The sequence below is a fragment of the Haemaphysalis longicornis genome, unplaced genomic scaffold, assembly GCF_048455015.1.
Source record: "Haemaphysalis longicornis isolate Haplotype H1 unplaced genomic scaffold, Haemaphysalis longicornis Haplotype H1 scaffold_1, whole genome shotgun sequence".
Lineage (NCBI taxonomy): Eukaryota > Metazoa > Arthropoda > Arachnida > Ixodida > Ixodidae > Haemaphysalis > Haemaphysalis longicornis.
In genome coordinates this window covers 413,116,102-413,140,789 of record NW_027526203.1, presented here as the reverse complement: position 1 = coordinate 413,140,789, position 24,688 = coordinate 413,116,102, and the positions used below count along the sequence as shown (strand labels likewise).

The 24,688-nt window shown below is 49.2% G+C and overlaps 1 protein-coding gene and 1 long non-coding RNA gene across 2 annotated transcripts in view; one reads left to right on the top strand and one right to left on the bottom strand.

Annotated features, from left to right (window-relative positions):
* Positions 1-13,242, top strand: part of LOC144155532 (uncharacterized) — a 45,054-nt gene extending 31,812 nt beyond the window's left edge. Inside the window, exons 2-3 of the long non-coding RNA XR_013319587.1 lie at positions 7,973-8,059; positions 11,980-13,242. This is a non-coding gene — a long non-coding RNA (uncharacterized LOC144155532). The remainder of the gene's footprint in view (positions 1-7,972; positions 8,060-11,979) is intronic.
* Atx-1 (Ataxin 1) overlaps positions 1-24,688 on the bottom strand; it is a 145,528-nt gene that overhangs the window by 66,685 nt on the left and 54,155 nt on the right. The window lies entirely within an intron of this gene.

Sequence of the window (24,688 nt, the reverse complement as noted above, 5' to 3'; positions counted from 1 at the left end):
TATTCGAACCTGCGTCACTCGCGTTACGAATCTGGCGGCCATCCGATTGCTCCATGGTTGAAACTCAGCCCCAAACTTAGACGACAACCAAATAATTCGTCGCAACAAAGCTTCGCGTTCATCGTCGTCGTTAGACGGAGCGGTGCATTATTGTTTTGTGTGTTTTGTGTGCTCGTGCGCTTCTACAATTTTCGATCATTTCAAGATCAAGACCAAGATCAAGATCGATGCTATGGTCACTTCTGTGCGTCATCAAAATTCTCTCTCTCTCTCTCTCTGTTACTCTGCCGTCACTCGAAAGCATCTCCGAGAGAAAGATGTTACCGTGATACTGCCCAGCACATGGGCAGTATTCAACAATCATCTCAGAGTCTTCTATTACATCAAAGACGAATGTACTTCAGCATTTGTATTTTACGCATTCAGCACGTGTCTCGATCTTTGTGCTCCTCGGGACTTTTATTTTTAGTAACTCTGCCGGGGCCTGTTACATACTGGAATCGAATGTGCTTCCAGCAGCTAACCTGCCATATTGCGTACGTTCAGCCAGAGTCCCTCAAAGCACTGAAGGAGTCTGGTTCAGCCAAAGTAATGACTCCTGCTTGCGTTACCGACAAGAAATTCTACGATGACTGGACCTCGACCAGCAAGCGCGTGATTGGCCCTGGGAAAACACTCCCCATTTCTTGGCAGGCAGTCAGGCAAGAGTGCAGCAAATCCTGGAGAAATGCTGCCAGTTTATAGATACCGCAACGCTCAATGCAGAGGTACACATGCCGACATCTATGTTTTTCTATGGCACTAAAACGTGAATACTGTGCGGTATAATGGAAGGCGGACTACCTTCAGATGCAATAAGGGTCGTTATACATAAGGTAAGATGTGCAAGTCTCAATGGAAAAAAAATTGCTATTAAACAAAGTTGTCCTCTGGAGATTCGATTGATTTTTTTTTCTGAACAAGCTCCCGGCGCACCTCATAAGTCAGCTGTTTCTTCGGTGTGCTAGACACCGAATTTCACATTTATTGTATGTGCACTAGTTTGACACCCTCGCGTGGCCGACATATTGCTCTGGTGCTTTGGACTTGTTCAATTTTTATTTATAATTTTGTTCCTGCATTATGCATAGCCCGCGCAACTACGGTCTCGCTGAGGCTGGTATGCAAATCCCGTCCTGTCTTTTGGCCACCTCTTAACTGTGGGTGAAAGCGTCGTGCCAAAGTACTGTCTCTCTGTAAAGCATAGTCTCGTGGTAACGAAGTCGCTTGATACAAAATATTGCTGCATTCTAAATGTTCTCTGGCCCCCACTTCTGTGCATTCAGGGCAAATAATCTCCACTTTTAGCGAAGTTCCGCTTATAACGAAGCAAGTTTTTTTCGTGAGGGCTTATCTAAAGCGAGTGCATACGTTTTAAGTCCCCGAAGACATGCCCCGTTGCCTCAGCCGACATGTAAGCTCGTCGAAAAGGCACGTCTCAACGCGAGGGCACCAGGAACTCTAAAAAGGACCCCGGAACAAATGGCCCGCCAAACAAGTAAAGACAAAATTACCAAGAAAAATGTGGTTGATCCTTCTTTCATGGGAATCGGTAAAACACGACAGTTAAATGTGCCTTCAAGGATCATTTGAATGTTTATTGTGCATCGATATGAACCTGCACATCGCTATTTATATTTCGCCGGTATGGCACCATTATACGCATCAACGTTAGACACTGGATTGCACGCGCCGGAGCATTGCGTAAATCCGATTGAAACACCAGGCGCTCGCAAACCGTGCGAACGAAACCGAACGGGTTGTCAGCGAATCGTTTGGTGAAGTCAGTACGCTACAGCGAAAGGAGCATGATTTGCGTGTCGGCAGTAGTCTTGTGGGTGGGCTTCGCGAGCGACGTCCTGCTAGCGGGTCGCTTAGGCAAAGGTGCGACCACATTGGTCCTGCTCCGTGGCGTGTACGCCAGACGCTTGCGTTGTGGCGAGCTCAACTTGTGGAACGCGGCGGCGGCGTTACCCAAACTGAGCGGCGTTCCACATATGCGGCGGACGGGTAAACACAGCAGCTTCCGCTGCTACACGCTGCCATATATCGAGGCGCCAACTATCGGCGCTCATTAGCGTCATATGACTCACTACTTGGCTTCACCTCTCCTAGACGACAGCGCCATCTAAATGGACAAGTTATAGGGAAGGACATAAGGCGTGTTCGTACAGTTATGCGGGCATGACTTCATGGCTCAGTCGGTAGAGCGTTTCACACCTCCTGGTGCGGCCAGAGTGATCGTGGGCTCGAAACCTAGCGCATCCGCGCCAATGGAACTTATTCTGGTGATGTCATTTCCGTGACGGATATGTCGTCGGTGAGGTTTGTGTACCCCGGTATAAAACACTTTCGTGTTAAAAAAAAAAAAAACATCACCCTTGCGTGCCTCACGCACAATTGAACACGTTCACGCAATGCCGCCATGGTTCGACATATAGCTATACATGGGACTGGGCAGACGCAAACCTGCCAAGTTTGTCCACTAAACTTCAGCCGCAAGGTTCATTCCCATTCGACTAAAGATGTTTCGAAGGACTGGTAGCATTCACCTGCCAGATTACCCTTCTTTAGCTACCGCTGTAAAATTTGACGTTATCCAACGCATCTATCCTTTTTTATCACGTTCTCCCCCAAACCATAAATTTTCAGTAAATTCCTGACTTGTTTCTGTGCGGATTACAAAGAGTGCAACTGACGTCGGACGCGAAATACAACGCGTTCATAAGAAATGGCCCCTTATGTGACCATTGGAATTCGTTCCGTTCGTCAGGTTTAACGTTTACTTGGAGACGCGAGTCAATTGCACGCTACCTTCCACCATGGTAAAAGAGATAAGTTAATATTAACCACGACAGCAACAACGACAACAATTCAACAAAGCAGGGTCATGCTGCACGACACTGCGGCAGTTACATTCAGCCGCGGCACAGCACACACAACGTTGTTCATACGGCGCCCAGATACAAATCAAACCATTCGCGTCACAGTACGGCACGTCCAACCGAGTTGTGCTCCTACAAAAGACACAGTTTCACTCTTTTTAGTTTGCCCGTAATACTCTAGTATGACTTCGGTCATTCACTTCGCAATCATCGGAACGGCAACTGAGCAAAGAGAAAACACGATGCGCCTGCGGGAAGTAGCGAAAGCGCGACTTGGCGATGCTCAGCGTAGCATGCGATGTCAGCTATTCCGTCAAATAAATGTTGGCTATTTCAGAAAAAAACTCTGATATTTTTCTTCTTCTACCTATAGTGGGGACCATTTATGCAGGAAGCGTTCGACAGGAATATTTTCTTCCTTTCTTTCTTCTTTCTTTCTTTGTTTCTTTGTTTCTTTCTTTTGTGCCCTGAAGCGGGAAGCCGGGCCGATGCAGTTATGAACTGGGGTGGGAGAAGCAGAAGAAAATACACACGCATAAAAACACGAGCCCATGCTCAATGAAAAGCGCTTGCGACAGCCGACTGGAAGGGAAACGTATAACGCGTACGCATGCAGCTCCTCAAGCGCGCCAAGATCGTGTCGACATTACAACTCCTCAATTCTCGATGCAATACCTTTTCATTGCGTTCAACATGGCGTGCCCATTTTGGGTTAGTGTGCGCGCGTGTGTGTGTGCGTGTGGGGGGGGGTAGGGGGGGGGGAGCTGACCTGGCTTAGCCACGAGAAATGGTGCGCGCAATGGAAAGAATCTCAGATTTCCGACATGCTTGCGTTGTCGTAGCATTCAAGAGTCGCGCAAACTTGGCACAATTGGAATACGCTCGTGATAGGGTATGGTATACGAGCTCAGCGTCACCCGGACGGGACGCCGACGGCATTGCTATGATAGTGACGTCAGTGGCGGCAATGTCGTATAAGGTTCCGTGACGGCCTTGTATCTTACGCTGTAACGCGTGTGTGGTTGGCATTCATCGACCACTTCCGGCGGCTTCGCAAACGGTGCAAGCGTTTCTCGCTAGCAGCCGCACTGCAGACCGCACAGATTAAGCCCGACATACATCTCTCTGATCTCTGGAGATTTCCATCTCTAATTTACGCCGCTTTTCCTAGGACAGCAGCCAAAAGAGGTTTCCACTATCGCGCCCTTACTTAACGAGTGAAATAAGAAAGATTTTCAGTACGCGTCCTTCTCTCGTGCGCCCTGCGCAATCTCAACAGGAAGCGAGCGCTTCCGTATGCACAGCCGCCGCCGTGCGTGCTGCCGAGATGATGACCGTGAGCGGAGAGAAATGCCCCCGAGCATTGTTTTCCGCGGTCGACGAAAGCGAACGTCTCGGCCGCGCGAGGCATTGTCACCGCGCTTGCTTACGAAAGCGGCCCCGCGCTCCAACGGAGAGCGCGTGGCAACAGGCGTGACCCTGACTTTGAAGCCGCCGAAGATGCGTTGCGCAACCGGGCGCAAAAGAGCCGTGTCCAGAGCCGCGGTTCGAATTGCCCATTTTGACGGCTCGGCACGCGCGGTCGCCGTCGCATCTTTCGGCACTGCGGTGTCGGGTTCCGCCACCGGCCATTTCAATCGGCCTTTTCGAAAGCGGCTTTACCGACAACCGCATCGCCGCAAGGCACGCAGGCTGATGGGCGAGGGATTACGGGGAACGTCCACAGTGGCTCACGTTGTCTTCCCCGGAGCTTTGAAGGGTATTTTCCTTTATCTCGCTTCCGACCGCAGAGCGGCCGGGGAAGCGCGGAGTGTTATAACAGCAACTCCCAGTCCGGCCGATTATTGCGAGAGCACTGCAAAAGCGCGCAGAGTATGCTCGTGCTCTTCTCGCTCAGACCATGCCCAGTGCGGCCGCGCCACGCGCCTATCCGTGTCTTCTTCGTCCGTCTGCTGCGCTGCGCCAAAACAATAGAAAAAGCTCGATTGCTGCAATCCGTTTGCCAGGTGCAAAAAAAAAAAAAAATCAATTAGGCTTCATCCGACTTCCTATGGGCTAAGCTGCAGCTGTCCTAGAAAACCGTGCGCTCGGCGATTTCTTCTTTGCCCCCCCCCCTTCCCTTTTTTTTTTCCCCAGGTCTTGCCTAAGATCTTCCCTCCTCGTGTCAACATTCAAATTGAATGTCAGGCCGACAGAAAAGAAAATAAAGAAATCTAGATAAAAGCACACTGTTCGGGCCTATTTGTTTGCTTTCAATCCATATCGTTTTCGTTCGGCTCGTGTCACCGCAGCATGCTTGCTGATTGAAAGAAGCGGTGCGGTGTCTTAAACAACATGTTCGGAAACCCCGCGTTGTTGCGAAAGCGGTGCGATAATAACGTATTCTGAGCGAAGATTGAAAACAGGGCCACTGCGGTTGCAACGCAACCGCAACGAAATTGGCCGCAGAATTCGGGACCGCTATTTTTTTTTTCTGTTGTTGAATCGGTAAGTCCATAATACGCGTAATGACTTTTTGAAAGGTTTGTGGGTTGATGATAATTAAATTTGCCGGATCATCTCTCGCAAACGGTACGATTATACGTTAAACCAATGAGAAAGCACCCGATGCGATGGTCGCGGGTTCGATTCCGGTTCCGGAGGCTGCGTTTATAACTCACACATGACCTGCAGTCCTGCACTTCTAAATGATCGCTCAGGCGTAGCTATGCCAGAACCCCAATTTCCTTGCAGTTTTAAACGCCAGTCAAAATTGTTGCTATGTGGGATCCAACGCGGTTATAGGAAGTTTTGGTACTGTAAATAGTATTGGGACAAATAATTTTTAGGTAATTTTCATAGCTGGGGATTGGGAAGGAGTGTAAACGACCATAAGTTTATTGGTTCGTTTACACCCTCCGGGAGGTTGTGTGCGGGACCATGAAACCCCTCGAACTAAGGGAGATTTCGAATAAAGCGACTTCGTTATGGCGAGAGTGCACATGCAACAGCCGGGAAAGCGATGTTGGATGCGTGGGAGAATCAAGGGAAGGAAGTGCGGCCTTGCACTCGGGAAAATGAAGCTGAAAGCGCCTTGGGAGTAAGCAGAGAAACCAGCAGTGCCGCTTGTCTTCCGCCACGCATTCGCCCCCAATTTACGACGTTGTGACATCATAACGCTCTTGAACGCGCTGTGTGACCAAGTGAAAAGGTGCGAGTGCGTTGGTTCGGTGTTCGATATCTTTTTCATGTCTTTGTCGGGGATAAGGGGAGACGTTCTCGTTACACAGTGCGACAGTGGGCAAAAGGCCGGTCAATCGTAATGGTTCCATGCAAACCTGCAAACCTGCAAAACCTCAGGGGAAAACATCGCTTATTTTTGAAGATAACAAATAATTTGTCTTCCGGTGAAAAATAATAATAGATATAATTAATTGCATGCGGTGTATGCGTCGTAGAATAAAAAAAAGAAGATAAAAGCCTTTCTCGTTCGGTCCTGAGGATTAAAATATATTTATTGGTCTCATTCGGCGCTCCTGGAAGATTGATTTCGACCCCACAGCGCCTGATCATGGACCCATAACGTTCACTCTAATCTAAAATCATGAAGTGACCCCTTAATTTCCCCCAAAAGTAAAATTCCAGAGACTAACTTTAATCAATCCTACGCAGGTGTCGACAAGACTAAATTGGCTGCTTATAACGAATATTTTAACACAGGCACCTTTTGTTGGACACGTACGCTCACATAATACATGTGGTTTACTACTAATGAGCTTAAAAACGTTTGTGTCGACCTTTTTAACTTCTTCGTTCTCCATGGGAGCTGCCATTTTATCAGTGGGCTGTGCTCGCGGCCCTGTAATTGGCGCAGTCGACAGGAAGATGTAACTGCGCATGTGCAACACAGTCCAGAACATGTCCTGGTCTTGTTAAAGATAACCGGATGAAAAGGTTCATAGCATGAAGGATGTTGTACGGCGAGATGCGCTGGAACCATTTGCGCATCTTTGGTTACAGCTAAATCATTGATTGATTGATTGTAGGGTTTAACGCGCCGACGCAACGCAGGCGATGAGGCGCGCCGTAGTGGATTGATTGATTGATTGTAGGGTTTTAACGCGCCGACGCAACGCAGGCGATGAGGCGCGCCGTAGTGGAGGGCTCCGGATTAATTTTGACCACCTGGGGATCTTTAACGTTCGCGAAATCATTCATATTGAACGACAATTTCAATCCTATCTTTCATCTTTCTTTCATCGTGTTCAAGACATTTTTTTTTAAAATCCACTTGATGAGTAGCTCAGAAAATGCCCTTTCAGAATTCTTAGTTTGCATATTTGCTACAAAAAGTGGCTTTTGATGCAAATTTGTATCGCCTGATGGCGGAAATTATGGGCGAGGACGTCGCGAGCCAATGCTTCCGGAAAAAAAAAAAAAAAAAAAACAGGCAGGCGTCCAGAGTGCGGTTTTATTCTAAGGGTACTAATGGTAAAAAGGAAGACGATTTTAAATCGTCGGATTTGCCATCTGGCAGGTAATAATCAATAAGTAGGCTGAGAATATCAACAAGTGTCAGTTTGCAACGTTAGTTTTTGATTCCAGGCTGTTTTATTGTCATTGCGGACGTTGTTGAAAGTTATATCTTATATAGTCTTAAATACCACAGGACCATTTGTAAACAGTTTGCAACAGCTTCTGTTTCATTTCTGCGTTGCAAAATCCACCATCTGTTGCCACTACGCAGTTTTCCCACTCCGACCCTATTTGTCATGGTGCCTTCATCGCTCGCTACTGGTACTCAAAAAAAAAAAAAAAAAGCATACCTCTGCACCCACACCTGATCTCTGTGATACGAGCGGAAACTGCAAGTCGAAAGATTACACCCAGCCGTTGGATTGTTTCAGACAGGGACAGCGCTTCAAATCGGCCTTGCATGCCTCCAGCTTCGTCTACCGGTTTCGTTTTTTCGCGTGGGTGGTTCTAAACAAAACCGTCTATTCTGATAAAGCATGCCACATGTTTGGTATTGTTTCTTTGCAAAAATGTTACCTAATGCTGCAGTGCAGGAGGCAGGAGACTGTCGGTGCTCAACCGTTTTTGTTGCGTCATGTACAGCTCTTCGGTGAAAGCTTGCCGCGCTCAACTACTTACAGGTAAGTCATAAAACTTGAAATTGACGAAACCCGGGTCCAGAAGTTCGCCACCAAGTTTCGTTTTTAACTAGCAGCGAATTTCTCCGCATCGCGCGCTTGTCCAGTATGTTGTGCTGGCCGTAAATGCAAAGTCGTCGACAAAGCTTCTTTACATCACGTGGGCAGAATTTTTTGCATCCAGTAATCTCAAAACCCCAGATTTTTTCCACGGGACCATCTAAAATTGCGCAGTCTCAAATAGAGGATCGGCTTCACCGTGTGGCGCGGGGACTACAAGTGCTTAAAAAAAAATCAGACTATCTGTTGCGCGCAGATCAACTTTTTTTTGTAGGACGTGTTTTCAAAATGCGTACCTAAAATATATATTCTGATTTTTTTGCTATTGTTCATACACTCGATGTCTGGACAAAAATTTTGATTTTGCTATTTTTTTCCCAAGTATTGCATTGTATTGTATTTTGCAAGCATATGAAACCATTTTAAAGAACAGGGAAGTCTGAAAGGGTACTCAATCATCTACATTTTAGGTCCCTGCAATGTGTGCTCAACCAATATTTTAGCAAAAAAAAAAAAGAAGGAAACGTTTTCTTTTGACACCTAAAAATCTGTCAATTTCCCAGCGGTAACGGAAGTGTATTACCGTCTGCAACGAAAAAGTGTAATAATTAAGGCATCCTGTGCGACCTCAAGAGAACTGAATGGATATACATCCTGGTTCAGAATATGAATTTTCACTAATTACTTAGTAATCTACGTCGTTTTAGGCAGGCCAAAGACGTCGATATTTTTTCTTCGTCTCCGTGAAGACCTCCTCGTTTTTTAGGGAGAAAGGAGGGCTTAAGGGGCTCCAGACCCCCCTTAAAGCAAAATTTCTGGCTACGCCCCTCGTAGCACGGTAGCACAGTTAACAGAAAATTTTAGTAGATTTAAAGTGCGTCATCAAAGCAACTGTCAGAGGCTTGAAATACCCTTAGCTTTTCCTTTAGAGTCTTCTTTTCCCGTACTTTTTAAACTTTACAAATGTTTTTTTTTTTTTTTTTGCTATTTGTGGAGCTCCCACGAAGCCCTGAAAGAAATTTCTTTAGGCCAATGCCATATTATTTAGTTACGTATCTCTGGCCTACACCAAAAGTTCACTTAAGCGTAAAAGTCAGCGGAGACGTCGATTCGCTGTTCCTATATAGAGGATATCGACTCAACGGCTGGCCCGAATCGGCGATCGTTTCCTCGCTCGCTCCGCGCAGATCGAGAACGCTTAGCTCAGTATGCCCAGATTAGTATATGCGGTTGCGTCCCCGCATCGACTTATGTGCTTAAGTTCATTAAAGCGCTCATTAAACGGTAGCCGACAGTGCACGCAGTGCCTATTCAGAGCCACAAACGACCATGTTTGTGCCCTTCTACGGAGCACTGCTACGCAGCCGATTCCGTGTTTCGACGCGCGCTCTTACGCGCAGATTATATGCGTATAGTTAGTTCTCTCCTCACAAAGACCCAATCTCTACTTATACTTGAAATATAATTTTCTGTCTGCGTGCCAAACTAGACATCTGCCCTTGTTGGATTTCTTCCAATTCTTAGAATCGGCTGGCGCATGTAAATGGCGACCCATGGCATTTCGCGCCAAGCTGCTGTTGTGCATTGTTCGCGTTTAAAATCTTTGTTTATCCAGCCGTGATATATATCCGTGACGTTGTCTTTTTTCCGCGAAAAGCTAGCGTGTGTGACCTATAGGAGGAGCGTGCAGGACCTTATACGGACGAGCCGAAAAAGCGTAGTCTCCACGTGTTCGAGGAAGCGTCACTCGTGGATGCCGGCAAGCGAAGCCTTCGCCCGGAAAACGCGGTGCGCATTGCTGCAGTGCGCTTGAATTGAACTGCAACGGACCGTCCTGCCACGGAGCGGCGGGCCAAGATGCTCTACATAGCGCTCAGCAGTTTCAGGGCAATAAGCAGCCTGTGCGCCGTAATAAAACGACATCAGTGGCGAAATATTTTCGGTTCCCGGGGGAGAGATGAGTGCGAAATAACGACAACGGATAATGATTTTTCTGTCGCAAGCGATGCAGAAAGGTTGCACCGCGGCTTTGGCGTCAGCTCTCACAACAACAACCAGCCATTTTGCAGTTCCTCAGAAGTAAAAACAGATTCACTAAGACGGTCGGGAGGTTATATATAGAGTACGCGCGCTACATCGCGAAGTTTTTGTTTTTTAATGTTTGTTGCGTTGATTGTTTTTACTAGTTTTCTTTGTTCTTTTCTACTTTCCCCCCTCATCACGTCCGACCTTATGTTGTTTTTTTTTTTTTTTTTTCGCTGGGTCTGCCCACCCCTGCTCTGTGAAATTAAATCCTGCGTACACCGCCACTGGTGCCCTTTGCCACCACACGTCTCCGAGCCCACAGTGCAGCTCTCATTGTGGTGCGCCCAGTACACGCTACAGACACGGGGTTCGGCGTTTGACTGCCTCGGAGAGACAGTCGGCGACGGCAAGCGCGAGCTGCATCCCGGCGCGCGGTAATTGCGAAGAATGAGTCGATCGCTCACGACGGCCGGAGCGCCAAGGGCGACCTTGCGGGCAGCACAAGTGGCCGCGCCAGATGGCCCTCCGAAAAAGCGCTCCAATGACGCCGATATCGCGCGGCGACGTCGCTTTGTCTCGACGCGCAGCCTCGAGGACTCGGCCGACTCGGACAGCGGGCTCGCACATGCCGCACGCCTGACGCGTCACGCCCTCGTGCGTCCAGTTTCGCCGCCGGGCCGCTGAGCTCTCGTAATGGAGCAGGTCGGCATCATTGGCATGCCGCACCGGCCCGTTTCCCGTCGTTCGGGGGGGCAATCTCGTTGTGTGCTCTTGCGTGGTTCCCGCGGTCGGCCCAAGCCGCAAGTCGGTCAGGCGGTGCCGACTTTTCCCCTCTCTCCTCTCATTCAGGAACACGGGGAAGACTGCTTTACGCTTCACAATTTATTCTAAAGCTGCAGGCACGCGCCAAAAGCGCAAAAAAAAAAAGGGGGGGGGGGGGATATTAATTCCAACCTAATGCTTATCAGTTCACTGACGTGTCCGTGGGACTTCGATCAGGTTGAGAGCGGGCCAGGGAGGGGGGTGAGAGAGGATTGTGGCCGGCCCGACGAAGCCTTACACCGTGGAAAAACAACGGAAAGGTCAAACAGATGCTTCGGAATGACATCACTCCCTGCAACAAACAACCGTTATGTAAGCTGTCTCGCATGCTAGAAATATCGAAACAAATTTGCGGATTGCCACACGCGTAGGGAACGCTCGCTGTCATAAACACTTCCGTTTCAGCTCATACATTGCAACCAAGAGCGCCAGAGCTGTAACGTATGAGGCAGAACGGCGGAGTGTTGGCGGCACACTTTGGTGACACCTAACGCGTGCCTCGCACCACGTGCTCTGTTCAGAATTTCCGTAACAGCCGCAAGCAGATGACGGCTGCTTCCAATAATTCAGCGGAATTAAACATGCTCAATGATCGAATTTTATTTAAAGACATTCAGTTGGCATTTGGTACTCGCACTCGCACGAGCGCGTCTAGGTGCAGGTGAAGCACAACTGTCGTAGTTCACCCACGCACCTGCCGAGCCTGGGCGACCTCCAGGTATTCGACGTCGGTTTTGACGATCGATAACTTGAACCACATTCACTTGCTTGACAACAATCAAAGAGAGAATAGCCCCTTAGAAACGTATGTCTCCTGTTGAACTAGGGCCACCACACTACTTATTGTAATAAATCTTTAATTTATTTTATATAGACCCCTAATAAACAATAATTTATTTTGTTTATTTAATATAGCTGCTGTTATGACTCAACCTGCATAGTTTGAAGTACGTATATATACAAAATGCTTCTCATGTCATGTATATGTACCGCTCCTGCTTGGTTTCGTTGTGCAGGCGAACAAGGCGGCGGCAGTGGTTGAGGCGAGATACTTCAGCCTGTTCGGAGAACGAGCTTCATGTAGACACGGGAGCAGAAAGGATGGCGGTGTCGAGCACGAATGGCGGTGGACGGCCAAAGACGAGGGAACAGGAAGAATAGCCAGTAGTCTTTCAACTGCACTGTTGGCGAAAGCAACGAACCGGAGAATTGTGTCCGAGTTTGGATGGCTTAATGTACTATATAGAAACCATGTAGTATAGAAAGCGCTCAGTAATTCTGTTCGACTGCGGTGGTAAACGAATGTGGTTTGTGCAATTGTGTTCAATTTGCGAAGAACTTCTCCAACAACGTTAGATAAAAACATCCTGCCACGATCACTCAAGAGGACTCGTGGGGCGCCATGACGCAAGAACATTGCCCACAAGAAGAAGTCGGCGACCACAGTAACGAACATGCACTGTCTCCGTGTACCTCATTAGGCGCTCAACGGAGGCCTATTAGGACAGCTTCGAACGATGCATAAGGGCAAAGTGGCCATTGTAGTCCGGCATGCGCAGACATCGAGCTTTCGCACGGTTGGCAGAAGACGCACAACGCCGCGATGTAGCGGGTGACTCGGGTGGCAAGGTCAAACCAAACGAAGCGGCTCCGGACGCGATCGTAAGACTTATGGAAGCCCAAGTGGCCAGCTGTGGCACCATCGTGACCGGACTCCGCACGGCGCAACGGGAGTGGTGTGAGTGCGCAGTATAAAAAGAATGCAGTATAAAAACCGGAAACGTTGAAATTGACGAGGGCAGCAGCTGTTTAGAAATTGTTCAGACCAGGTAAGATGGTAAGTTATTTCATGGCAGTTTATTATTCTATGATTGCCGCAGGGTAGGCGAGTCAGGTTGTCAGGTGCCACGTGGCTGGCAAGGGCGGTGTAAGTGCCCCGTCGCGCGACATGGTAGAAGGAGGAGCTTGAGAGAGAGAGAGAGAGAAAACTTTATTCTTTAAACAGCCCTAGTCCGGGCCGTCGTGCCACAGTCTCTTCATTAGGAGACGGCTGGTCCGTAGAACTCCCAGAGGTTCGCACTAACACGAAGGCAGTGGGCCGCCAGAAGTTCTTGCGTCGACTTGACATCCGCGCCAGGACCCGGGTTCAACCAGTCTTCCCAGGAAGCAATGCGGGAACGCAGGTGTGGTGGTAGGTCTGGCGGATGGCACTCCCAGTAAAGGTGTCGTACTGATGGGTAGGAAGGGCAGTTGGACGTAGGGCAAGTGGGACGCGAGAGGATGCCATGCATGTAGTGGATACGGGATGGAGTGATAAGAGATGAGGTCTGCAGTGTGCTTTCCGGACCACAGATGCGGCTTCACGGGAGAGGGCGATGTGGGGGACCGGGAAACACTGCCTGCTTGCGTGTAGCGCGCAGAGATGCTGTCCGCGTGCCTGATGTTCTGAAATCTTTTGAGTGCCAGGGTGGCAGACATGGGGCCACAACATGGACGGACCCGGGGAGAGTACTCGGGTAAGCTCGTGTGCTCGAGCATTGCCGTCCAAGTTGGCGTGGCCGGGGACCCATACCAGCGTTATCTTGTGGGGAGGATGGGCGCGAAGGGCGCAGTTGAGGGTGTCAGGGGTATGAGGGTGTGTGGTGTATCGGGAAATATTTCGTAGCGCCTCCTGTCACTGAACACCAAAACTGGGGTGGCAGGGGGCTCGACTTTCACAGCGTATTCGACGGCGGCGGCTATGGAGAATTCTTCGAGGGTTGTAGAAGTTGGGGCGTTTTTGAAGTGGACAATGGTGTCTACAGATCGGGTAGGGCTATGGAGGGCGGTAGCACTATCTCTAGAAGTGGAGTCAAAACTGGCGTCCGTGAAGTAGATTGCCGCACCATTCTGTTTAAGCCAATAATGCGCCTTTTCAATGCTTTTGTGCGTTGTTGCCTGCGGACCAAGTTGTGAGCAGGGTGCATGTGACGAGGAATACGCTCAATTACTAGGTTTGGGAAGGAAGACCAGGAAGGAGGTTGACATGACACCATCGGGCATCGCAAAAGCGCATCCGCATCACGGTACATTTGCCAACCCTGTAAGCGACAGTAAAGTCATATTCTTGCACTCGAAGAGATCTGCAGCGTCCGAGGCTTAATGACATATTTTTATTGAGGGCAGCATGGTGGTCTGTCACCACTGTAAAGTGGCGGCCGTAGAGGTGTGGTCGAAATTTCTGAATCACGCGCTGTTTCGGTAAGAAAAGACGGTATATGTTACTCGGATCGACGACTCCCTCGACAAGCTTCGTCACACCAGATACTTTTCGTCCATGGATTTCAAGAGTGGGTATTGGGAGATCGAGGTGGATTAGCGCAACCGTAAGGTCCCCCTTGTCACTTTGACAACATTGTCGCGTTGTCGTCAACCTTCGCATAACATTTGCAGGTACTATCCTCCGTCTGGTCTCTCACGGAAAGAGGGAAAAACATGTAATTTTAAATACGAGGAGCCCCATTTTTTGGACCACGTTGTCAGCCATGCCGGCGTCAAGCCTTATGCCGAAGTGATATATCAGTAATCTTTAGATGCCCGACACCCCGGGGAAAAAAATGCCGTTCGATGTTTTAGACCTTTGATTCTATTACCAGTGGTTCATAACAAACTTTTTAAACATCGATGCTTTGTATACTCACCTGCATCAAGCGTAATCATGTCGCCTTCGTTTGGGCCTAAGGGTATCAGGCTGCATTTGGGGACCTAAGACGTCGCTCACAAACGCCGCCCGTACTGGTCCATTTTGATGGCGATGCTGTGACCAAGCTTGTGCATACATACTTCAGCAATGTCGGAGTCGGAGCCATGCTCTCATACCTCGGCAGAACTGGACGCCGCTCACTCACACTCACAGAGAAAACTACATTTTTCTCACGCACTTACTCACACTCACGCTAACCAATCACCCTCACCACTCGCGCTCACTCGCACTCACGCTCACTACTCGCCCTCACCACTCGCACCCATTCGCGCTCATGCTCACCACTCGCCGTGACTACTCTCACTCCCTTGCGCTCACGCTCACCGCTATCCGTCACCACTCGCACTCACTCGCGCTCACATTCACCACTCGTCCTCACCACTCGTACTCACTCGCCCTCACGCTCCCCGCGGCCGTCACCACTCGTCATCACCTGTTGCACGCGAGTGTGCGCAGCAGACTCTTCATGAGTCATGAAACAGAACAGTATCAGTGCATTACGGAGTCAGAAGCTCATCCAAATCATATTTCTAAATAAACACGCCACCAGAGAGTTAATTCTACGGTGCCCCATAGCAGGAGTGCAGTGACGACATATTTCCGAAACTAAAACCAATCGCGCCATTAGCAACCATCACAGTGAGCGGCTCCTGCGACGAATAGCCAATGGCGAGATAGCGGCGCTCACCGCGGTAGGCCTCTCAAATCGCGCTAGTAGCGTGAGTGCACTCGTGAGTGGGGAGCGGGGCTCATGGCGATTGGCACTCACATTTGTGAGTGGTGAGCGGGGCTCACCGCGAGAGGCCCTCGCACGCGCAAGTAATGAGTGGGGCTCACCGCGAGTCGCGCTCTCGCGAGTGGTGAGCAGGGCTCAGTGAGAGTAGGGCTCGCACTCACTCGCACTCGCGCTCGCCAGTCCAAAACAATGGCGAGGCTCCCTCACCACTCACTCGTGAGTGGTGAGTGGGGTGGGTGGGAGTGCACTCGTGAGTGAGCCTGCAGACCTATGCATGCTCGTACTGTGGCAAGATGACACTCACTTGAACCTATACACTCCTTACGACCTACCAGGAAGTTACAGAGCATTACAGGCTCAGTCGCAGGACACTTCCGTTGCCCCACCTAACAAAGACCCAAGAAACCACGCTCAGACTTGTGCAAAAAAAATAAACGCGTATCGCCACCCAACACTGATGCACCTGATGTTTCCGAATCAACACGAAGCCGAATGCAAATTCCGTGCGCAGTCAGGAACACTCAGGCACATTATCCTTGAATGCACCCAGAATCCTGATTTTCCACCTCCACTTTCTTCCCATTCCCCTGAGCAGTGGGAGACGCTGCTGTCCAGCTCCCGACTTTGACGTCAGCGTTGAGAGAGCGGTAGCATCCAGGAAGGCACATGGCTACCCGTAACACAAGGCTCTGCTGAATAAAGAAGTTTTGATCTCTCTCTCTTGCGCGCGGACAGAGTCGTCGCTTATACAAGCAGAACACTTCTTCGCGCGGGGACGAACTGTTCGACAACAGAGAAAGAATGTCTGGCCATTGCATGAGCGGTCATCAAATTTAGACCTTACCTTTACGGCCGCCTCTTTCATGAGCACGCCGACGCCGAACACGGACGAGGCGCGTAGCCAGGATTTTTGTTCGGGGGGGGGGCTAAGGTTGTTCTCCCCCCCCCCCCCCCTCCGAAGAAAAAAAGCGCGGTAGTAGTTTGCAAGCGCCCTTAAAGGCTATGAAAATAAAATACATGCTTGGTTCATTCAAAAGTCTGCCTTGTCCCGATAACGTGGCAGTTTTAACGCAAACTTCAAATGAATAATCGATATATTAAATTAAACGTTTGAAGCAATGGCGAATCCCCGCCCTCTTTCCGGCAGCGATTTCACTATGACAGTTCAGGATCGTGTTTGTACGAGTGGCGCCTAACGACTTGAGTCACCGCCGAGGAACACGATTGCGCGATTGTAGAGAGGCCTCCATTGATCTTATCATTTGAATTCTAACGTGCAGTTAACACACCCATAACTACGTTTTAGTGCTAGCCTATATATATACCACTCCTGCCGATATCGCTTCACTACAGCGCTAAATTTGAAAATTTTTGACATTTGTTGCATTGCTTCGGTTGAAAAAACGCCTGTGATTGGAATGGAGCTGTGCGAGTTACCAAAGGCTAGTTGCTATTCAATTGAACAAGGTTGTATTTTGTCTTTAAAAGGCCCTTTAAGGTTCTCTCATGATATTGGTGTTGATTGTGATTGTATTTGTGCCAGCTGAAGTTGTAAACTGGGCGGAAATCCGCAGACCGCGTGGTACAAATCTCTGTCAGTGATACGGGACGTACATTGCACGCACGGGAACCTTGTGCAGATATTGCATTAGACGGCCATAGTTTCATGCAATTACTTGCTTTATTTCAACGTGTGGAGTATGATGTGTGTGACATCCGCAATAAAATGACGTAGGCCGTAAGAATTAGATTTTTTATTTAGTTGTTTTTGTCCACAATGCAAAATAAAATGTTTTGCATTAAACGCCCGTACAGTAGCGGCCAGTGTAAGGCCAATGGAGCTTATTCTGTGCAGTGTACATCGAATCTATGCACTTGCGTTATGTCAACCGTTTCGGCACTTTCCTCCAACAGTAAAAAGACAAAACCCCCAGGGTAAGCACTTCTTATGGGCCGTGAACGTGTAACTGAACGGCGCAGGGCGTACTACACCGCTCAGAGCGCCCTGGACCACTGGTGATTGGGGCGCCACTGGGCGAGAATTGAACGCCGCTGAGCGCCCAACTGAACGCCGCAGGGCGTTCTGCACCGTGCTGAGAAACGTTACTAGAATCTAGTAACGTTGGCGCTGAGCACCTCCGCTCGCACCTTCTGGGCCGCTGGGTGAGAGGAGCATGAGTGGCCGGAGTGCGAAGCTCTTTCTGTAAAACCCGACGCACTCGCTACCTTTCTTTGTGTTTTATTTCTGAGGCATGCGTCGCAGCCAGCGGTAATTTATTGGGCGTGTTTCTGGCCTTTAGCTCCTTGACCGCCACCGCCATCAGGGCTTCGATTCTCCTTGAGCCGCTTCCTCACCCAATCAAGCTCTCTCTCTCTCTCTCTCTGGGAAGCCGTTTTTTAAGTTCCCTTAATGAGCCAATTAACGCTTTTCCACTAAAATGAATCTATTTTGTTAGTTTAAGCGTAATGCCATTGAACACTTCCAGCTCATGCTTGCTAGAAGAAAGTTGGAACGTGATTACTCCCGCATAAAGGAATTATTATATTGTCCTGTCAACGCGAATTCCTCTGAGAGTTACTAACCGGATCCACGTCGTTGAATTGCATGAACAACCCGACACTCGACATGATCATAAAACAATGGTTTCCGAGGACAATTATCGACTACTTTGAGAAACTGCCTCCAACGCCAGAAACATCCACAGGTAAACAAAAGCCAACCGATGTTTAGGACCCTCACAAGCTCCGTTATCAAATGCATCATTGTTAGTCCCATGATTTAGCATATGCAATAATAACATTATAAACATCGAGCACTTTACTTTAGGTTATTTCTTCATGGCTCGTCATGAATAAAGTATACGTGGTCTCCTCACACCTTGACCATTTTTTCATTAATGGGAAAGCATTAAATGGCCCATTGCGCGGAAACACCGGCGTCAGTGTTCGTAGCAGCGAAACGGTCCACAAGAGATGGCGACCGCGTCGTCGTCATTGCTAAGAGACCAGTCGAACTACTGACGGCGCAGCGGAAAGGGGGCAGTGCCGGCCAGAATTTAGGCCTAGTGTTGCGCTTGATGTCTAACGTCGTCTACCGGCATACCCGAAGCTTTTCGTATACAGTGAGTTTTACGCTGCTTAACACGCATGACGACGTAGCAGCCGAACTGCTGGTGCCGCAGCGGAAGGGCGGGACAACGAGTGCCTGCAGGTTGACGTACATTGAGGTCGACGCTGCCTGGGACGTCGTTAGGCGTAATGTTTGGGTTGCCTAGCATTAAACCTTAATATAGGCCTAACAGAGGCAGAGATAATTAGAAGGATAAGAATGGGGTGCCATGGAGTGCATTCGGCAGGCATTTTCAGTTAATGAATGGCAGCCTACCATTGTCCCTGAAGAAGAAAGTGTATGACAGCTGCATCTTACCGGGGGCAGAAACTTGGAGGCTCATTAAGAGGGTTCAACTTAAATTGAGGACGACTTAACGAGCAATGGAACGGAAGATGATAGGTGTAACATTAAGGGAAATGAATAGAGAGGAGTGGGTCAGGGAACAGACGCGTGTTAAGGACATATTAGTAGAAATTAAGAAGAATTGGACGTGGGCAGGGCATGTAACGCGAAGGCAAGATAACCGTTGGTCATTAAGGGTAACAGAGTGGATCCCTAAGAAGGCAAGCGTGGCAGGGGGCGGCAGAAAGTTAGATGGGCAGATGAGATCAAGAAGTGTGCGGGGATAAATTGGTCACAGTTAGCACAGGACCGAGATAATTGGAGATTAATGGGAGAGGCCTTTGCCATGCAGTGGGCGTAGATAGGCTGGTGATGATAGGCCTAACAAGGGTAATTGGCCGATACTCCGACTCAAAGCGCAAGAAGGAAAAAGCGCAAGCAAATGTTGGTGATGATGAGAGTACATGTGATTCCAGCACACGTTGCTCCGAGTGTCGCGATAGCTTAGTACTTCACTCAGCGGCGCAATAGTCACCAGTGCGCAAGGCCGCTCTTCACGGCGCACCACCCCTCTGCCTGCTGGAGATAGCGGAGCTACGGGCGCTTATGCTCCTATCGGTGCGGAGGAACATGGAGGTGGCCCCAATCCTCGATCATCCGTTCTGATGATTTCAGCACGCGTTGCTCCGAGTGTCACGATAGCTTAGCACTTCACTCAGCGGCGCAGTAGTCACCAGTGCGCAAGGCCGCTCTTCACGGCGCACCACCTCTCTGCCTGCTGGAGCTGCTGGAGCTACGGGCGCTTATGCTCCTACTCTCGGTGCGGAGGAACATGGAGGTGGCCCCAATCCTGGATCATCCGTTCTGAAGTCAAAACGTGAGCAGTAATACGCTTCCTGCGTTTGAACGTGCACACTGCCAAGGAGAATGGCATGCCAATCTGGTCACTTTCTGGCGGCGATGCACGGTGGAAATGCCCCAAATTGTGAAACTGTTGTGACATTGCGCAAACGATTTCAATGCCCTCGAACAATCCTGGACGATGAAGAAAAGAGCGGCGGACCATCGCTGGAGTGGATGTTCTAATCATCCATTACCAGCAGGCAAATGTTGCGGAACAAAAGTACAGCCTGCAGGTTAACGCAAGAGCGGGCTGAGTGTACAACACCCTTCCCAACTTCCTGCACCCGACAAAGGTTGCCGCGCGCTGGTTATCGCCGTTGCTGACGCCAATGCAAAAATACTTGCGAAAGAAGCAGCCGCAAAAAATGTTGACGCTTTGCGAGGGCGACAGTGGTGACTTTTTCGGCTGCCTCATCAGCACGGATGAGTGCGGGTGCACAATTTTATGACCCAGAGATTAAATAAAGCAAACAGTGGCAGCATATGAACCAGCCTCAAAAAGGCCAAGGTTGTGCCTTCATTAGGAAAGGTCATGATTCTGGGACTGGCACGGTACTCTCCTCACAGGCTATGCGCACAAAGGCCAGACTGTCGCAGGGAAATATTTTCGTGGGCTTTGCGAAACGTTTTCAAGGCAAAGCGCAGATAAGAGACCACGAAATGCGTCGTAGAAAAATGTTAAACTCTTACCCGAGTCTCCTTTAATTCCTTGGTGGCAATATTAGGATGTTATAAAAATTCCTTGCAAAGGCAAAATGTGAGCAAAAATAAAAATAATGCTAAAAAAGTGTAAGAGAAAAAAAAAGGTAAATTTCGTTTAAGTGTTTAAAAGACATTAATAGAATGTTGATAACGATGACGAGGACGATGTTGATGGTGATATGGTGTTGGTGGTGGTGGAGAAGAAGATGACGAAGAAGAAGAGGAAAAGTGTTTAAGATCACAATCATCTGCTTGGGTATGTGCCATTCACCAAGGAACATCATCATCATCGTTATAATCATCGTCATCATCATCATCGTCGTCGTCACCATCGTCGCCGTCGTTGTCGCCGCCGCCGCAAACTACATTGATAGTAACTAGGAGAAAATGCGCATATGGAGAAAACGCAAAATTTCAAAGCACCGTGCTTGGTGCGAAACCACGGAGGAAAGATAGCTTAGGAGAGGCCCCGGTGACCACCGTCTCACTGGGAGAAGTATGGAGGATGTCAGGTGGCTTTTTCACGGTCCCGAGAGGCCACCGGCAACCGCGTCGCAGCAAAGGCCGGCCCACCGAGGATTTACGTCACGACGCGGCCCAGCCCAACGGCTATTCCAGTAACGATGGCCCAGCCGATTTCCAATTGTTGGTGGGCGCAGACCGAACTGGCGACAGCGGGCGAACAAAGGCGGGGAAGGTGGCGATTGTGCGCGAAATACAAGTAAAAATTCCCCCGCATTTCCCCGAGGGGGAGAATGTGAAAGTGCGAATGCACGGTTGTCGGCCCGCTTGCGGCGCTTGCGCTCGGCCCCCGCAGCCCACCGCCTCGCCGCCTTCTCTTCCATCTCTTCCATCGGGTTTGTAGTATCACGTGTACACCACGCAGTTATCAAGCCGCTATAACGCCGCTGAGTCGCCAACGCACGCCGCTGACGACGTAGTTTGAATGCGTTAAAGATATAAGGCGCGTCACTAACGCTGATATCAGCGTCGCCTCCGTGGCTTGGTCGGTAGAGCGTCGCGCTGCGGCCGCAAAGTCCTCGAAACCTGGCGCCGGATGCTGTTTCTTTTTTAAATATAGAGGAGCACTGCGGACGCCGCCGCCGCCGCCGCCGGCGGTGGATGGTTTGGGGTCGCTTATAAAGTGCATTCGCACTTAAAAATGAAGGCCGCCTAAAATAGCGCTTCCGGATTCACTAGAGTTGACGTCAGGGTCTCTCCTAAGCTTTTATTTCTATTACGTGCGAAGCCAAGATAACGTAACAAGCGAATGGTCAGGGGAAGCGCGGGAAGCCTGCGTCGTACTATTTACGCGTCACAAGCCTTAACTCGTTATCTAATCTGCTTGACATGCTTGAGGCGCTTGGGAAATTTAATGCGGGTTGAGTGGTAAAAATATTTGTGCAGCGATGATAAAAGAACAATTTTATGACGAAGAGCCAAATGCTATAAGGAATGTTAATATGCCCTATGATGAAGTGATGGCTATAGTGAGGGGAATTGGGCAATCCCTTTTTTGACAGCGTATTCAATAATGTTGGTAAACAGGATGTTTGGACCAAATAATTGAGCCATACTCGAGCTGAGGGCGCAAAAAATAAGAAAAGCTGATCAGCGCGCGTTTGAAGGTTAAATACCCAGATAGCGACGTAAACGTGTAAATGACCTTCATGATGGCTGGAAAGTGGGAAGTTCAGTAGTGGTTTTCGGTCGCGTGGGTGCCCAAATACTTGATATTTGACATTTGGCATGTGACATTTCTTTTCACTACTGAAAAGTTTATATGAAGAAATGTGGGCTGTCAGGCTTGCAGCTACTTGACATGTTGATACATTTGATTCTTATTCTGTTCGTTTTTAAAGGCGTGGTTGTCATTAGTACTGTTAATTAATCTTTCAATAATGCAGTCTTCAGAAAAAAATGCGCATGTAGATGCGAGAATAAATATGAGCAGGAAAATTATCAATGCAAATTAAACAAGAATAAAAGATCCTGAAACCGTATACCTCGTGGCACATCAGAAGTAACGTCGGAAGGAGACGAAATGAAATTGTAACGCGCTGCGAACTGTTCTCGAAACAAAAACAAAAATTGCAGAGCCGTAACAGTGCTAGTGAACAACGTCGCCACGCTGTCAATTATTCAATAACTCATTACTGGGCTACTCAATCAAAAGTTTTCGAAAATGTGAGGAAAATGCAGTCGGCTTGCTGTTTACTGTTCATGTTACATAACATTCATGTTAAATAACAAGTCAGCCGTGTAGAGATGATGAGACTCCCTCGAAGCCGTGTTGATTATGGACAAGAACGATAGAAAAAGAAAAGAGATTGAACTATAGGTGATTGTAAACGTAGACAGTAATTACGGTGTTCGAGAATCGAGCAGCTTGCAGCGAACGCACGACAACAAGATTGGAGGGTTATTTTGGGACTAATTTCCTTTACAGATTAAAATACAGGTACAATTTTATCCGTTTGCCAGTTAATAGGTTGGTGTGCCAAGGGTAAGGACTCCTTGAATATTGACCGCGAGGACACCGTGGCACCACGTCTGTGTGGCGTCACTGGCGGGGTGGTGTTAGTATGTCGTTTGCTAGCGCGCCGCATATTCCGCGCTTGTGCGACCGCGCGCGTTGAGTGCACGGTGGACTCCGCGGGTGCTCGGCGTGGTTTTGATGCATAAACTATCCTGACGACCGCGTAATATCTCCCGGAGAAGCAAACAATGTCATCCCGGGTGACTCCTCGGCGCCCTAGCCACATTCTATGTAGGACGATGAATTGAGAAACATGATTGATTGATTGTGGGGTTTAACGCGCCGTAGCTACACCCTGGCTACGAGGCGGAGCCATAGTGGAGGGCTCCGGATTAATCTTGACCACCGAGGAGTCTTTAACGTGCGCCGAAATCTCGACACACCGGCGTTTTCGCTTTTAGCTCCCATCAGAAAAGCAGCTACCGTGGCCGGGATTGAACTCGTCCATCGGCCCAGCAGCACAACGCCTTAGCCACTGAGCCACCGCAGCGGAAGAAATGAGAAACGTACTCTGCTAAGCAAACCTGTGCGCAACTAGTACAGAGGAGGAGGAAGAGGAGGAGGAGGAGAACGAACGTAAAGGCCGAAGTTATCCAGGCTTAGAGCCCGGATTGCAACTCGTCACTGGGGAGGGGGTGGTCAGGGGATGAAAGAGAGGGCAGGCGAAAAAGAGGGGATAGGAGCGGGGCCACGCACACACCCCCTTTGTGGACACTATAGCAGAAGGGCTTTTGTTGCCTTCTGCGAAGTTGATTGTAGGGGTTGGTGTCCTAGAATAGTCTCTAGTTTGAATGGTTGGTTGTCCAATCGGCTGAGCTCGGCGGCCAAGACGCGTCTTTCCGATGAATACTGGGGGAAACAACAAAGCACATGTTCGATTGTCTCTTCAACCTCGCAGGCGTCGCAGTGGGCACTACTGGCCATTCCGATGAGGAAGGAGCAGGCTCCGTAAAGGCCACTCCCAACCACAGTATACAAAGTAAAGTAGACTGTGATCGAGGCAGCCCACACGGAAGACGGCGCTGGAGTAGAGGGTCCTGGTTGTGGAGGGGCGGATGCACAAAGTCCGGTGTATTCCACTGAGTAATGGAGATCCTGCGCGCGAACGGACGAAGCACCATATAGCTGCATCAGTCCTTGAAAGCGGAAGCAAGGTGGTGCTTTCCCTTTCATGGCCTGTCCGGGCAGCTGTATCAGCCAAAACATTGCCGGTTATTCCACAGTGACTTGGAAGCCACTGAAATAAAATATTATGGCCCTTTATGACGGCCTGGTGAAACAATTCTCGAATTTATGTCACCAGTTGGTGGAAAGGACCGTAGCGCTTGGCTGCTCGTAAACTTTGGAGTCGGTAAAAATAGACAATTTTTGGGGAAGTTCTATGGCAACAATAGAGGAAGCGTGCCGCCGAATCATTATCACGCCGCGCGTGCGAAGCACATGCAGCGTCGGAAGTAATGCATTACAGCAGTGGAGCCGTATTCGTCGCACAAACGCCTCAAGAGCCGTGCGGCCCCTTACGAAAATGCCATATATGGCCCATATATAAATTATATGTGGCCATATATAGCTATATATGTGTTCATATCAGGCTATAACTTGCCATATATGGGTGCAAATAGGGCCATATATGGCGTGGTCAGCCCATA